The sequence below is a fragment of the Protopterus annectens genome, chromosome 6.part0, assembly GCF_019279795.1.
Source record: "Protopterus annectens isolate FY-2018-M chromosome 6.part0, PAN1.0, whole genome shotgun sequence".
NCBI lineage: Eukaryota > Metazoa > Chordata > Ceratodontiformes > Protopteridae > Protopterus > Protopterus annectens.
Window position 1 is genome coordinate 1137848737 of NC_056737.1, and position 12626 is coordinate 1137861362.

The 12626-nt window shown below is 43.8% G+C and overlaps 1 protein-coding gene across 2 annotated transcripts in view; it reads right to left on the reverse strand.

The window, feature by feature from the left end:
- Window positions 1–12626, reverse strand: part of TANC1 (tetratricopeptide repeat, ankyrin repeat and coiled-coil containing 1) — a 3647153-nt gene that overhangs the window by 3330458 nt on the left and 304069 nt on the right. The gene's annotated exons all lie outside the window — the stretch shown is intronic.

Genomic DNA, 12626 nt, shown 5'->3' on the forward strand with positions numbered 1-12626 from the left:
CCATGAGGAGGTGACTTAGAACGCCCTGGTTTTGAAGTGGAGGAATTCCACTGTTTTGATCTCTGCATTCCCTGTGGCTGCTGTCTGGGGGGTCTGCTTCCCTGGGGTCTGGGCTGAACTGACCTGGTGGGAGCAGGAAAGGACCAGTGCTTGGAGGGGCAATGTCTGCTGGACCTGTACGAAATCCTTAACCATCTGCATAGATTTAGCTTTTTCTTCCATCTTTTTTAAGACCTCTTCTGCCTTAATGCCAAATAAGTTGTCTTTGTGCAAGGCTGCATCCAATAATTTAGATTTAATATGGTCTGGCATGGGCTGTTCCTTAAGCCATGCATGCCTAAGGAAAAAATGGTGACTGCTGCCCTGCAAAAAGCATCTAGGGTGTCAAAACCAGAGTGTAAGGTGTGCATAGTCACTTGACTTGCAGAATGCATCAACTCTTGTAACTCTTTAGATTCGGCACAAGCAGGAAAGGAAGACTTTTTTTGTTTGAGAAGTTCCATGGTATGTTGCTGAAAGTTTAGCTTATGGAACTGGCAATTTAGTGCTCTGATAGCACGAGTAGCAGAGGTGTATACTTTTTTACCCCATCTGTCTAGTGCTCAGCAATCCCTATCTGAGGGGGTGGGATTCTTAGCTGAGGTTACTTTAATTCCTTTAGTCCCTTGAAAAATTACCTCAGGGTCAGCAGTAGGAATTTTGAAAAGAAATTTGAGTGAGTCAGGGACTCGGTAATACCTGTCAAGTTTTCTGGGTGCAGGAGGGTGGGCATCAGGAGTCAAACTGGATTCCAGGAAAACATCGTCCACAACATCCAGGACTGGGGGGAATGGCCAGGGGTCTGTGCTGGGGAAGATCTAAGAATTCTCAGAGTCTCTTTTTAGACTGAGGGTAGTCCTGACATTCCCACTGGAAATGCTCCCTTAAGGTATATGAAGGGATTCCCCAAAGGAAAAGTTCTCGGGTGGAGAGGCTGAAGGAATGGAATCCTCTGCATCAGAATCCTCAATAAGCAGAGAGGGGTTGCATGTCTTCATATTCAGATGCATCAGAGTCTTGTTCAGACAAAACTACTGGGGACAGATATCTTTTTCTTTTGGAAGGGGTAGCTTGGCTTCCCCTGATCAGCATGATAAGGTCTTCTGCCATTTTAAGCATCTGAGAATGAGGCAAGGAAGCAGCTGCCTAAGAATGGGTCATTGGTGTCTTGGGTGTGGTTCGTACCCTGGGCCTTAGAAACTCGATAGTTTTTCAAAAGAACGGTAGACGCAAAAGAAGCCGTCGGTTTGTGTCGAGAATCGGTAGTGCGAAGTACTTCCTCGGAAGCCAGTGCCTGCCCAGCTGCTCCGGACCAATCCAAGGGACAGACAACCACAGGTTCCTTAGTTGAAGAAGAGTTTTGTGGCATACCAGACTCCGAAAGGGTCTCGGTAGCAAGACTGCGAATCCACAGAAGCGGGCATCAGGGGCTGCGAAAGTGCCTCACTTAGGACCGGAGAACTGACGACTAGCTTAATGGAAGCATCGTCAGTAGTTTTGGACCTGTGCAGTCTGTCTGTCTTTATCCTTACGTTTTTTCGGAAGATCTTCTGTTGGATGGCTTACCGAAGCCATATCGGAATTAGAGGACTGTAAACGAAAATATCTAGCTACAATAAGGGCCCGACGACGTTTAGTTCTGGCATTAAAGCACAAAAGCGACAGTGAGGGACGTCATGGTCTGGGCCTAAACAAGTGACGCAGTACGAATGAAAGTCTCGGTGTGGTATTTGCTTTCCACAGGCGAAACAATTGTTTACTTTTTCTGACATCGGTTAGTGCAAGAAACAAGGATCCCCAACGGGGTACTTAGCTTTAGAAGACTTCAATTCGGAAGACGAAACTCAGGCAGCGGCCGACCGGCACTCGTGCGAACTGCTTCTGCTTCAGGCTCCTTGGCAAGAAAGACTGATGTAATGGCGTCGGCTGCCTTATTTTATACTACTGACGACCTAACGTCAGTCCTGAAGTGACAGCAACCAACGCAGAAATACTAAGCCTCTGGTATTCGGGCCGGCTGAGGGCTACCCTGGCAGGGATGACCCAAATGTGATGACTGCAACAGTGAAACACGAAGAACATCTACCTTCCATTGTTAAAGCACAACAGTAGGACAAACAGGATAAGAATATTGTCATGAAAAACTGCTGATATGCCAGAAAGACTTGGAAATGTAAGGGAGGGGGAGGGGCAAATAATCTGAAGGATAACCACTAGTGCTGAGATGCAAGTGACAGGCAAGCATTAAGCAACAAAGACGTTAAATGAGGAAAAAAATGAAAAATGCAGAAGTTAGAGAAAACTCACCCTGAATAACAACTACACAAAGACACTATATAGCTCTGATTGGACCTACGTATATATACTGCAAGCTACCTGAAAAGGCACAGTAGCCACCCCCAGTGTTACCACAGATAACATATTTCCCACCCGGGGGGGGGGCTAGGAGCGATGACACAAGCAGCTCCAAATGCTATCTGGATGATGGCCACAAAAAAGAGGCTTGAGGACTAGCAGGCATAGGGTGGGTGGCCAAAAAACTAAGAAAAAGAAAGGAACATGTTAAAAATAAAAAATGAAAAATTAGAAGACAGTTCTGATGGAACTCCAAATTTCCAGTCAAAGGGTCTGCCACAAAGTTATGATGTGCAAGAGTTTCAGTTTTTGACATTATTAGAATAATTAAATACAGAAGCACAGTTCCTGTTGCAAAATAATGATTTGCATTACTACCATTTCATCCCTTAACAGTACAAAAATTGTTAGTTCCATGACAAGGGGATAAAACGGCCAGCTCTTCTAACTTCACCCAAGTAAAACAATATCCTAGACCTAGAAAATTCAAAGCATGACAGACTCACACAAGGAGTGACAGAAAACAAATTGCTCTTCAAGCTTTTTCTTAGAAAAAGAATTGCTTTTCAAGTTTTTTCTTTCCTAACTCTTCTGTATATACAGTTGTTATGTTTAAACAGCCCCTTGTATTTCATTCCTATTGAGGGCCCCACACAGCACACTTTGCTTTACTGTCACTAAGTAAGGGAGTAGCTCTTTCATGTGGGAGATCACACCACACGAAAGGAACAGCCACACAAGAAAATGTGCTCTTTTTATTCTTCTGTCTCCACTATGTGGGAGGGATGGTAAAGCCACAGAAGCTCGAAATGGCAAAGTATCTGCCTGAAGTCAGAAACCTCAAAATGAATACAACATGCTTCTACTTGAAAATAAACGCAAACATAGGTCAGATGAAAGCTCCAGAATTTAGTTACATCTGCACTCAAAAAACTGCTGGTAACATGCGATAGCCAGTCCAATTACAAAATTAATGAGAAGTGCTTTGAAAACCACTTAAAGTTAAACTGGTTTGCAACAAACAAGTCATTCTAAAAGCTGTCACCACTGCCGTCGCTTATCTACTGCGTCCCATGACCAATTCCACTTGTACTCTGGCATTCACTTTCTTACCCACATCTCAGAATTCACTACACACACACCAACTCTGCAACCCCAGTAATGTCACCAAACTAAAAGAATGGTTACGAGTACTGCAGTGACAAATGTAGCATCTCAATTACTCATTTCTGATATAAAGTCTGTTACAAGATTCAAAGTACAGTGCCTGACAACAAAAATCAGAATTCCTTCTACCAAGTAATCATTGGAAAATAAATGCAGACAAAAGTAACCCCTTTTCAACAGTGGAAGAAGGCAAGTCACACCTGTAACTTCAGAATGGGGACTAACATCAACCCTTACATGGAAATGGAAACAAAGTAATCATACACAGTACTTTTTAATGAATCACATACAGTACAGAAACTTGGGAAGAAACTATTCAGCTCTTAGAAGTCAGCGAGAAACACCCAAGGCAATGTGGATTAAAAACAGACTAGACTCGTTTGTTTTTATTTATCACGCATGCACACACTGGTTGGTTTATATGACAAGGGGCACTCTGGAAACTACCTAAACTTTAATAGACTAACACAGAAGACAGACAATTCTAGAACTGGTTTCAGAGTGAAATCTGGATGAATAACAAAGAACAAGACAAAAATACATGCAGGGTTATAAAATGGGGTAACTAAACAGAGTCCCACATACAACAGAAGTTACACAACATTGGAACTGGACACACTGAATTAGATCAGATTAAAAAGAAAAATAAAGGAAGCAAAGATTTAAAGATTGGGATACCCTAGAGTTCAGCAATTTCTCAAGTTCTTTTATAACACCTGTGTAAGCAGCATATGGCAAATGGAATGGTAGAAGAGGACAGACAGTGAACATAAAACTCTGTGAAAGGAATTATATTTACTTTGGACTAAGAAGGAAACTATGGCTCAAGAAAAAAACCTATGAGGAGAAAGGAGGGTCAAGATTTGAGAGAAGACTAAACAACATGATGTGATACTAGCAACAAAACTGGCAAGAGACCCCCAGGCTGAAGACCACAAATACTGCTGGCAGTAAGTTACACAGAGAAGCACAGGGACTCAATAGTAAAATTTCTGTATTCACCTCCATAGCTTGGAATTCAATCCTGACCTGTATTCACTCTGCCTGTGGGAATTTCAACAACCTCCCTATGTCTGCACAGTTGTCTTTTGTTATTACAGAGTCCTGCTTACCCAAAAAGTCTTACATTATTCTGTCCCTATTAGCAGATCACCTTGTTTTAATCATCGCCATTATGACCTGGGTCAAGAAAGACAACTGTTTAAGTAGTGTGGTCTACCAGACCCTTAACAAATAAAGCATTTAACTGATGTCCTACAGATTAGTGGCCAAAGTGGAAAAAAAAACCTTACAGACAGAACTCGCATGGTGATGCATTTATCCTTCAGTGCAGCCAACCAGCAACATCCCCTTCAGAAATACTGCATGCAGTTCTGCATAAAGTACTTCTGAAAAGATGCAAGCCAGATGATGTCCACAGGACAGCCGTGATGATACAGTGCCCGTACGCTGAGAGATTCAGATTTGTCTATCCATGGGAATTATGGTCAGAAGAAGTGAAGAAACATTCAATGAAAAGGAATCAAACAGAAAAATCCCAGTAATTTCAGAACAGTTGTACAAAAGCAAGAGCCCACAAATCATGAAGCACACCTGCAAGTAACATAATCAGACTCGGTAGTAAAACTCAACAATTCATGTGAAAGAGAAATACAATTCCAGTGGAGCATACAGGACAGTAGGACATGGATCAAACAGGTAGTAAATCAGGAAAACTACACTAGCCAGGTGGCGCTCATCACCAGTCAAATGGCAGGGTTTTTTTTTTGCTAAAATAATTGCTAAGGTCTCATGGAGTTAGGGGAATTTGTGGTGCACAAGGTGTGCTTTCTCACTGCATTTCAAAATCCACTCCATGCCTACTCATCACCAGATATTACTAACAGCTGCACCCACCCTCCCCAGATTCCCTTGCAGTTACTGTCAATCATTCCTAGTGAAGTTTCACATCTCAAAACAGTGGAATTATTCTCAAAATGTAACACTTGGGGCAGAAAGGCATACTCTCTGGAGTTATGTCTCAGAACAAATGCACATAATCCATGGATGAACCCATACATTAAAAGTTGTTCAAAAACAGGCCTTTGGGTTAGGAACATAGTGAACACTCCCGGTTGCCCGTGTCAGACAGCAAATACACACACTGACCATTGCAGGCCTGTATGTCAGAAAATTTTCAGCCCATAGGATGGAGGTGGCCTGGGAAGGACAGTACAATGACTTACGGGTTAATGGTGGCCTGTGTGTCAGAAAAGTGCACTGACCCTTGGGGCTAATAAGGACCAGAGACAGAGACAGCCTACCATAGCCATATTAAAGTAAGTGAGTATAGTGAAGTAATCTACCTACTATATGTGGTCTCTCAAAATGCAGCACCCTTGTAAAAAGATACTCCCACAAAATTTGCACATTTTCTCAATAATACTTCAGCTTCCCTCCTTGGTCAGTGACAAACTGACTACATCTCACCACTCAGATTTCACTGGCTAACAGTGGAAACGAATCTGTTAGAAATCACTTATTTTGTCATTTTCACCAAAAGAAGGGAATTTGTTATTTACATGGTGCTTGGATTCATTTTCCAGCTCTGACACCGCAGGGCATCATAAAGTAGGGTGCCGAATTCCCGTGTGTGCCACCCTTTGGCTGAGACACTAAACCAAAGTCTGAAGTGAGTTCATGTACATATAAAAGACCGTAGGACACACTGAAAAGAGTAGGGGGTACTTTTATTAAAAATCACAAATTTTTTCATAATACACAACTGAAACAATACAGACACGAACTATATACGTGTTCCCATATTTACATGCAAGGATCAAATAAATAAATATCCATAAATATTTATTCCTGTCATTTTTTTAATGCTTACTTCATTCCCAAGTTGTTATACATGCTTCTTTCTGTCCTTCCTTTCCATATATGGCATAAAAAAGGCATCAATATTTTACCATTCACTTCAACTCTTGCACTTGACTTTTTTTTAAGATTCCTATACAGTATAATCTCTTTATCACCGTCCTTACAAGAATCTTTCCCCAAAGTCTACTACCTTCTAACCCAAAACACTGCATTCTCTTACACTTTACAAAAACACGATGCATCTCCTCACCTTGTCATATGTTAGTTTCTCTCTTCCTCAAATTTATACTTCACGGATTCTAACTGGTACATTAAGCATCACATACCACTGGAAATCAGCTCCACACTCCTTTCTTAAACAGCAGGTTATGTTGATCTTATGCATAAATGAAACGGCCTGCAATAAAAAGGGCAATTTCTCGGGTAGCTTAGCCAAATATTCCCTAGTCAGTTCGGGTCTCCCTTGACAAAGGATACAAGCCTAGTGGGACTATAAATCGCTTCAGATTAAGCGTGCATACAAACCCAAACCCAGGTGATCGATTTACATCCTTTTTGAGTACCCATCACCATCGCACCCTATCAAAAAATGGGCCTGAATCAAGTTACACGCAATATTTTACCACATCGTAGAGATCCCACAGCAGAGTATTATCACTGATCTGCAGTTAAAAAAAAAGTACAGTTTTGTACCTACCATAAATGTAGATGTTCGAGTGCTCATACAGCTGCAGTCATAACAGCTGCGTTATCCTGCCGTCAGGCGGGTCCTCGGTCGGCCGAATTCCAAAGTCTAGGTCCGGTGTCGGTCGTCGTCGCTTCTCCCTGACGTCAGTGCGTCAGGGGTATAAAAGAGGCAGCCGACGCCATTTTCTTCAGTTTTTCTTGCCCCAGATGTCAGGTGCCCCCAGAAGGAAGGCAAACATAATGTTTTGCAAAGATGCAATGTTCATAAATCAAAAACAGTAGTTGCAAGCAAATACACCATAAAAGAATACCCCAAAAAGGTTATATGAAAAGTGTTTGTCATAAGGCCTGTCCTAAGAGGGGTTGGAGGGAGGGAAACCTGGACTGCAGCTGTATGAGCACTCGAACATCTACATTTCTGGTAGGTACAAAACTGTACTATGTTCATCGTGCATACAGCTGCAGTCATAACAGATGGGTAGAATCCCAAAGCTAAGTAAGGGTGGTAGGCACTAAGTGGAACTAGGAGGGGCTAGGATGCCCTGCAGGACTGCTGTGGCAAAGACCGCTCTAGATTTTGAGTATAGTGGGAGGTGATAGTGCTTGTAGAAAGTGTGCACTGAACTCCAGGTGGCCGCTTCCAAAATGTCCTTGGTAGGGACCCCCCTGAGGAAGGCTGCAGAGGTAGCTGTGGCTCTGGTGGAGTGGGATCTGATGCATGCAGGCACAGTTTTTCCATGAAATGAGTAACAAAGGCGTATGCAGTGGGCTATCCATTTTGAAATTGTCTGTTTGGAAATAGCCTTTCCCTGAGCACCTACAGCATAGGACACAGAGTTGCTCAGATTTCCTGAATGGTTTTGTTCTGTCCAAGTAGTAACGTAGTTGTCTGTGAATGTCCAAGGAATGTAGTAGTCTTTCCCCTTTGTTTTGTGGATTAGGATAAAAGGTAGGTAAAGTGGATAGTCTGATTCAAAGCTACACTGGATACTACCTTTGGCATAAAGGTAGGATTGGTTCGTAAGGAAACTCTGTCCTGATGGAAAATGATGAAAGGTTGCACAGCCATGAGGGCCTGAAGCTCCGAAACCCTGCGTGCTGAGGTGATAGCCAGAAGAAAGGCTGTTTTCCATGACAAGTACTGTAACTCTGTTGAAGAAGCTGGCTCGAAGGGAGGAAGGATCAGCTTTTCCAGTACGTAGTTGAGGTCCCAAGCAGGGACTGGTGGTTTCCTTGGGGGTTTTATATTCTTTGCCCCTCTGAGGAACTGCCTTAAGAGAGGGTGAGAGAATAATGGAGGATCTGTGTTGTATTGTGCAGAGATGGCTGAAGCGTGGATCTTGATGGAGGAGAAGGAAAGTCCATTGTTTAACATCTCAGCTAGGTACTGTAAAATTTGAGGTATATTTATTATCCAAGGATTCTGTCCCTTTTCGAGATTCCAGGCATAAAATCATTTCCATTTGGCGGAGTAAGCCTTTCTAGTCAAGGGTCTTCTGGCCTCCAAGATGACGTCCTGCACCTCCTTGGAGAGGAGAAACTGTTGGGAAATCAAGGAATTCTCCATGCAGCTAGATTTAGAGTTTTGAGATGGCTGTGAAGGGTTTTGTAGTTGTGCTGGGACAACAGAAGAGGGACTAGAGGTAGGATCCATGGTGGGGAGTGTGTCAGGCTCCTCAGGAGCGGATACCAGTGTTGTCTTGGCCAGTCTGGAGCGATGAGAATCATTTTCGGCCTCTCTGCTCTGGCTTTTAATAGTACTTTGGGCAACAGAGGAAGAGGCGCGAAGGCATAGACTGTCAGTGTTGCCCAATTGAAGGAAAGTGCGTCCACTTTCCGGGCCTGGGGCCTGTGGATGATAGGTCCTTGAACAAAATTTTTTCAACTGGCAATTTCTGTGGGTAGCAAAGAGATCTATGTCTGGCTGTCCCCATGCCTGAGTTATATTTGTGAAAAGTTGAGGATGCAACTTCCATTCATGTGGATCTGTCATATTTCTGCTTAGGTTGTCTGCCAGTGTGTTTTCCTTCCCTGGCAGGAATTGTGCCTGCAGTTGAATTTGCAATTCCAGTGCTGTGTTCCATAGGGTCATGGCTTGCCTGCACAGGGGGTATGAATGAGTTCCCCCGTTTGTTTATGTACCACATCACTGTGGTGTTGTCTGTCCTTATCAATAGCTGGCCTGGATGCAGTAGGTCTTTGAAGGTCATAACAGCCTTTTGCACGGCTAGCATTTCCTTTTGGTTGATGTGGAGGTGCTTCTCCTTTCGGGTCCATTTTCCCTGAATGCACTGATCTGTCATGTGTGCTCCCCAGGCGTAGTCTGAGGCGTCTGTTGTGATGATTTGAGTTGCTGGAGGTACACAGAAAGGAAGACCTGTGTTTCTTTGGCAAGCTTGAGTCCACCACAAAAATTCCTTTTGAAGGCATGGAATGAGTGGGATAATTGTTTCCAAGCTGTGGCTGTGTTGAGACCATAAGTTTTTCAGGTACGACTGAAGTTTCCTCATATGCAACTTTGCACATGGGATTAGTAGGATGCAAGATGCCATGAATCCCAGAACCTGCAGGATTTTCCTTGCAGTTAGCCTGGTGTAAGTTGCCATTTTTCTGAAGTATTGAGACAGTTGCCCTTGCTTGTCTGGCATGAGGTAGGCCATCTGGGTGGTTGTATCCAAGCTGGTACCCAGGAAAATTATTTGTTGAGAGGGTATTAGTTTCAATTTCTTTTTGTTGACTGTGTATCCCAGGAAGTTCAACAGTTTTATTACAAACGCCAGGTGCTGCAGTAGTATGTCCTTGCTGTCCGCTTGGATCAGGCAGTCGTCCAGATATGGGTAGATTTATATCCCTTGTAGTCTGCAGAAGGTGATTACTGATGCCAGGCATTTCATAAACACTCTGGGCGCAGTAGATAAGCCAAAGGGCAATGCAGAGAATTGGTAATGGGTTGATTTAGGATGGATAGGTCTAAGACAGGTCTCCAATCTTTGTCTTTCCTCGGTACCAGAAATAGTCTGGAATAAAACCCTTGACCTTGTTCTTTTGCAGGTACCTCTTGAATTGCTTTCATGTCTATGAGAGCTGAAACTTGTTTTTGTGCCTCTGCCCTTTGATTTTGTGGCAGGTTTGGCATGCCTCTCATTTTTGGAAGGGTGTGAAAGTGGAACCTGTAGCCTCTGTCTATAATGTCCAGAATCCATTTGTCTTTTGTAACAATATGCCAATTTTTTGAGAATGTCAATTTTCCGCCCAAAGGTGCTGCCATTAAAGCTTTGCTTGGCAGGTGTAGGGGGAAGTCATTGTGTCTGTTTTCTAAAAGACTGTGATCTATCTTCTCCACCTCTTGGGGTTGGTGCTTGCCACTGTCTGGCTCTGAAGGATCCTTGAGGTTGCCCTCTGCCCCTTGGGCGCCTGTATCTGCCCCTTTGAGGTATGTCCGTGGCTGGAAAGGACCAATTTTTTGAAGGCCAGTTTCTGCTGAAACGTGGAGGCTGTACCTGCAGGAAATCTTTCACTGTTTGCATTGATTTCGCTTTTTCCTCCATTTTCTTTAGCACCTCCTCAGCTTTAACACCAAACAATACATCATTTTGAAGTGGTGCATCTAATAATTTAGCTTTGACATGATCTGGTAAGGTCTGCTCTTTGAGCCAAGCATGCCTACGTATAACAGACCCCGTAACAGCAGCTCTACATGAGGCCTCTAAAGCATCAAAATCACACTGCAAGGTATGTTTTCCCACTTGCTCTGCGCCATGCAACAAATCCTGCAACTCTTTTAAATCTGGTTGTTCTGGTTGTGTCATCTTGCTTTTCAGCTGAGATATCAAAAACTGTTGCTACTTTAACATATGGAACTGACAGTTTAATGCCCTCATGGTTAAAGTGGCCGAGGTGTAAACCTTTATCCCCCACCTTTCTAAAGCTCTGGAATCTCTCTCTGAAGGTAATGGATTTTTAGCAGTAGAGGCCTTAATTCCCTTGGGACCCTGTGAAATTGTTTCTGGGTCAGCAGTATGGCTTTTATATAGGAACTGGTGAGAATCAGGAACCCGGTAATACCTGTCTGGTTTAACAGGAGCTGGAGGCAAAGAATCAGGATTAAGGCTGGCTTCTGTGTACACATCATCCAATATATCTAAAACAGGAGGGATAGCCAGAGGCCTATGCTGGAGGAGCAGAAGAAATTCCCTGAGCCTTTTCTTGGAATCTGAATAATCTTGGCCTTCCCAGTGAAAGTGTTCCCTCACTGTATGCAGGGTTTCCCCAAAAGAGAAGTCCTCAGGGGGGGAGACCGAGGGAATAGACTCCTCAGCATCAGAGTCTTCGAATGGAGAATAGGCATAATCCTGGTCCTCAGATAGTTCTGAGGTAATAGAAGCTTGATCTGAGGAAGGGTAGTCTTCCTCTAATCTGGGCCTTTTGTCAGAGGGGGGATGAGAACCCCTGATAAGAGTAATCAAATCCTCAGCCATTTTAAGCATCTGTTTTTTAGGCATGGTGCCTTGAGAGGGGGTCTGAGGAACCTCTTTTTGGATTTCATGGCTGCTTTAGATTTAGTGAAGGCTTTAATAGAGAAGGAGGAAGGCCTGAAGACCCCTTGAGAAATGGCAGGCCTGTCTAAATTCTGAGTATCCCCGCCAGGAGTGGCGTCGGGATCTGTAGTAGGAATGGGGGCCGAGGAGCCTGCGACCTCGGGTACTGAAGACACCGGTAATGACTTGTCATTGGTACTCAGAGGCTGCGTAGGTGCCTCACTGAGTACCGGAGAACCGGCAGTCGTCCTTAGCGTGGTTTCAGTAGGTGGTGCAGACCTCGTGCGTCGGTCCTTATCTTTGCGTTTTTTGCTCAAAACTGGAGTCGGAGTATCCGACGACATAATACAATTAAATTTTTTGCCAAAAAAGTGAAGGGCGAACTCCGCCCGACGCTTAATAGTGTGCTTATTGAATCTAGCACAAAAACGGCAGGCCGAGACGTCGTGGTCTGGGCCTAAGCAAGGTATACAGAAAGACTGGAAATCCTTATGTGGTATTTGCTTCCCACATGAAATGCAGTTATTAACTTTGTCTGACATCGGTCTGAGGCAAGAAAAGTTTCCCCAACGGGGTACTTAGCTTTCAAGAAGACTTTGGCTGAAATACTTTTGTAAATCTCAGGAGCTGGCCGACCGGCACTTGCGAACTGCTTCTGCTTCGGGCACCGCACGGCAAGAAAGACTGAAGAAAATGGCGTTGGCTGGTTCCTTTATACCCCTGCCGCACTGACGTCAGGGAAGAAGCGACGAAACTACGGGCACACATAAAATTGCCTAAGGCCAACTTCGAGAGAAAAATTGCACAGGACACTAAGGATAATCACAAGGCTTTCTTTAGTTATGTTAGGAACCTGGGTGGTAATTCCCAGATATGCTCAGAATTGGTCCAAAATGACAAAAAATACACCGAACCCACAGACATTGCCAACATCCTAGCTGACAGGTTCAGCGCAAACTTCTCCCCACCAAAAGGGCA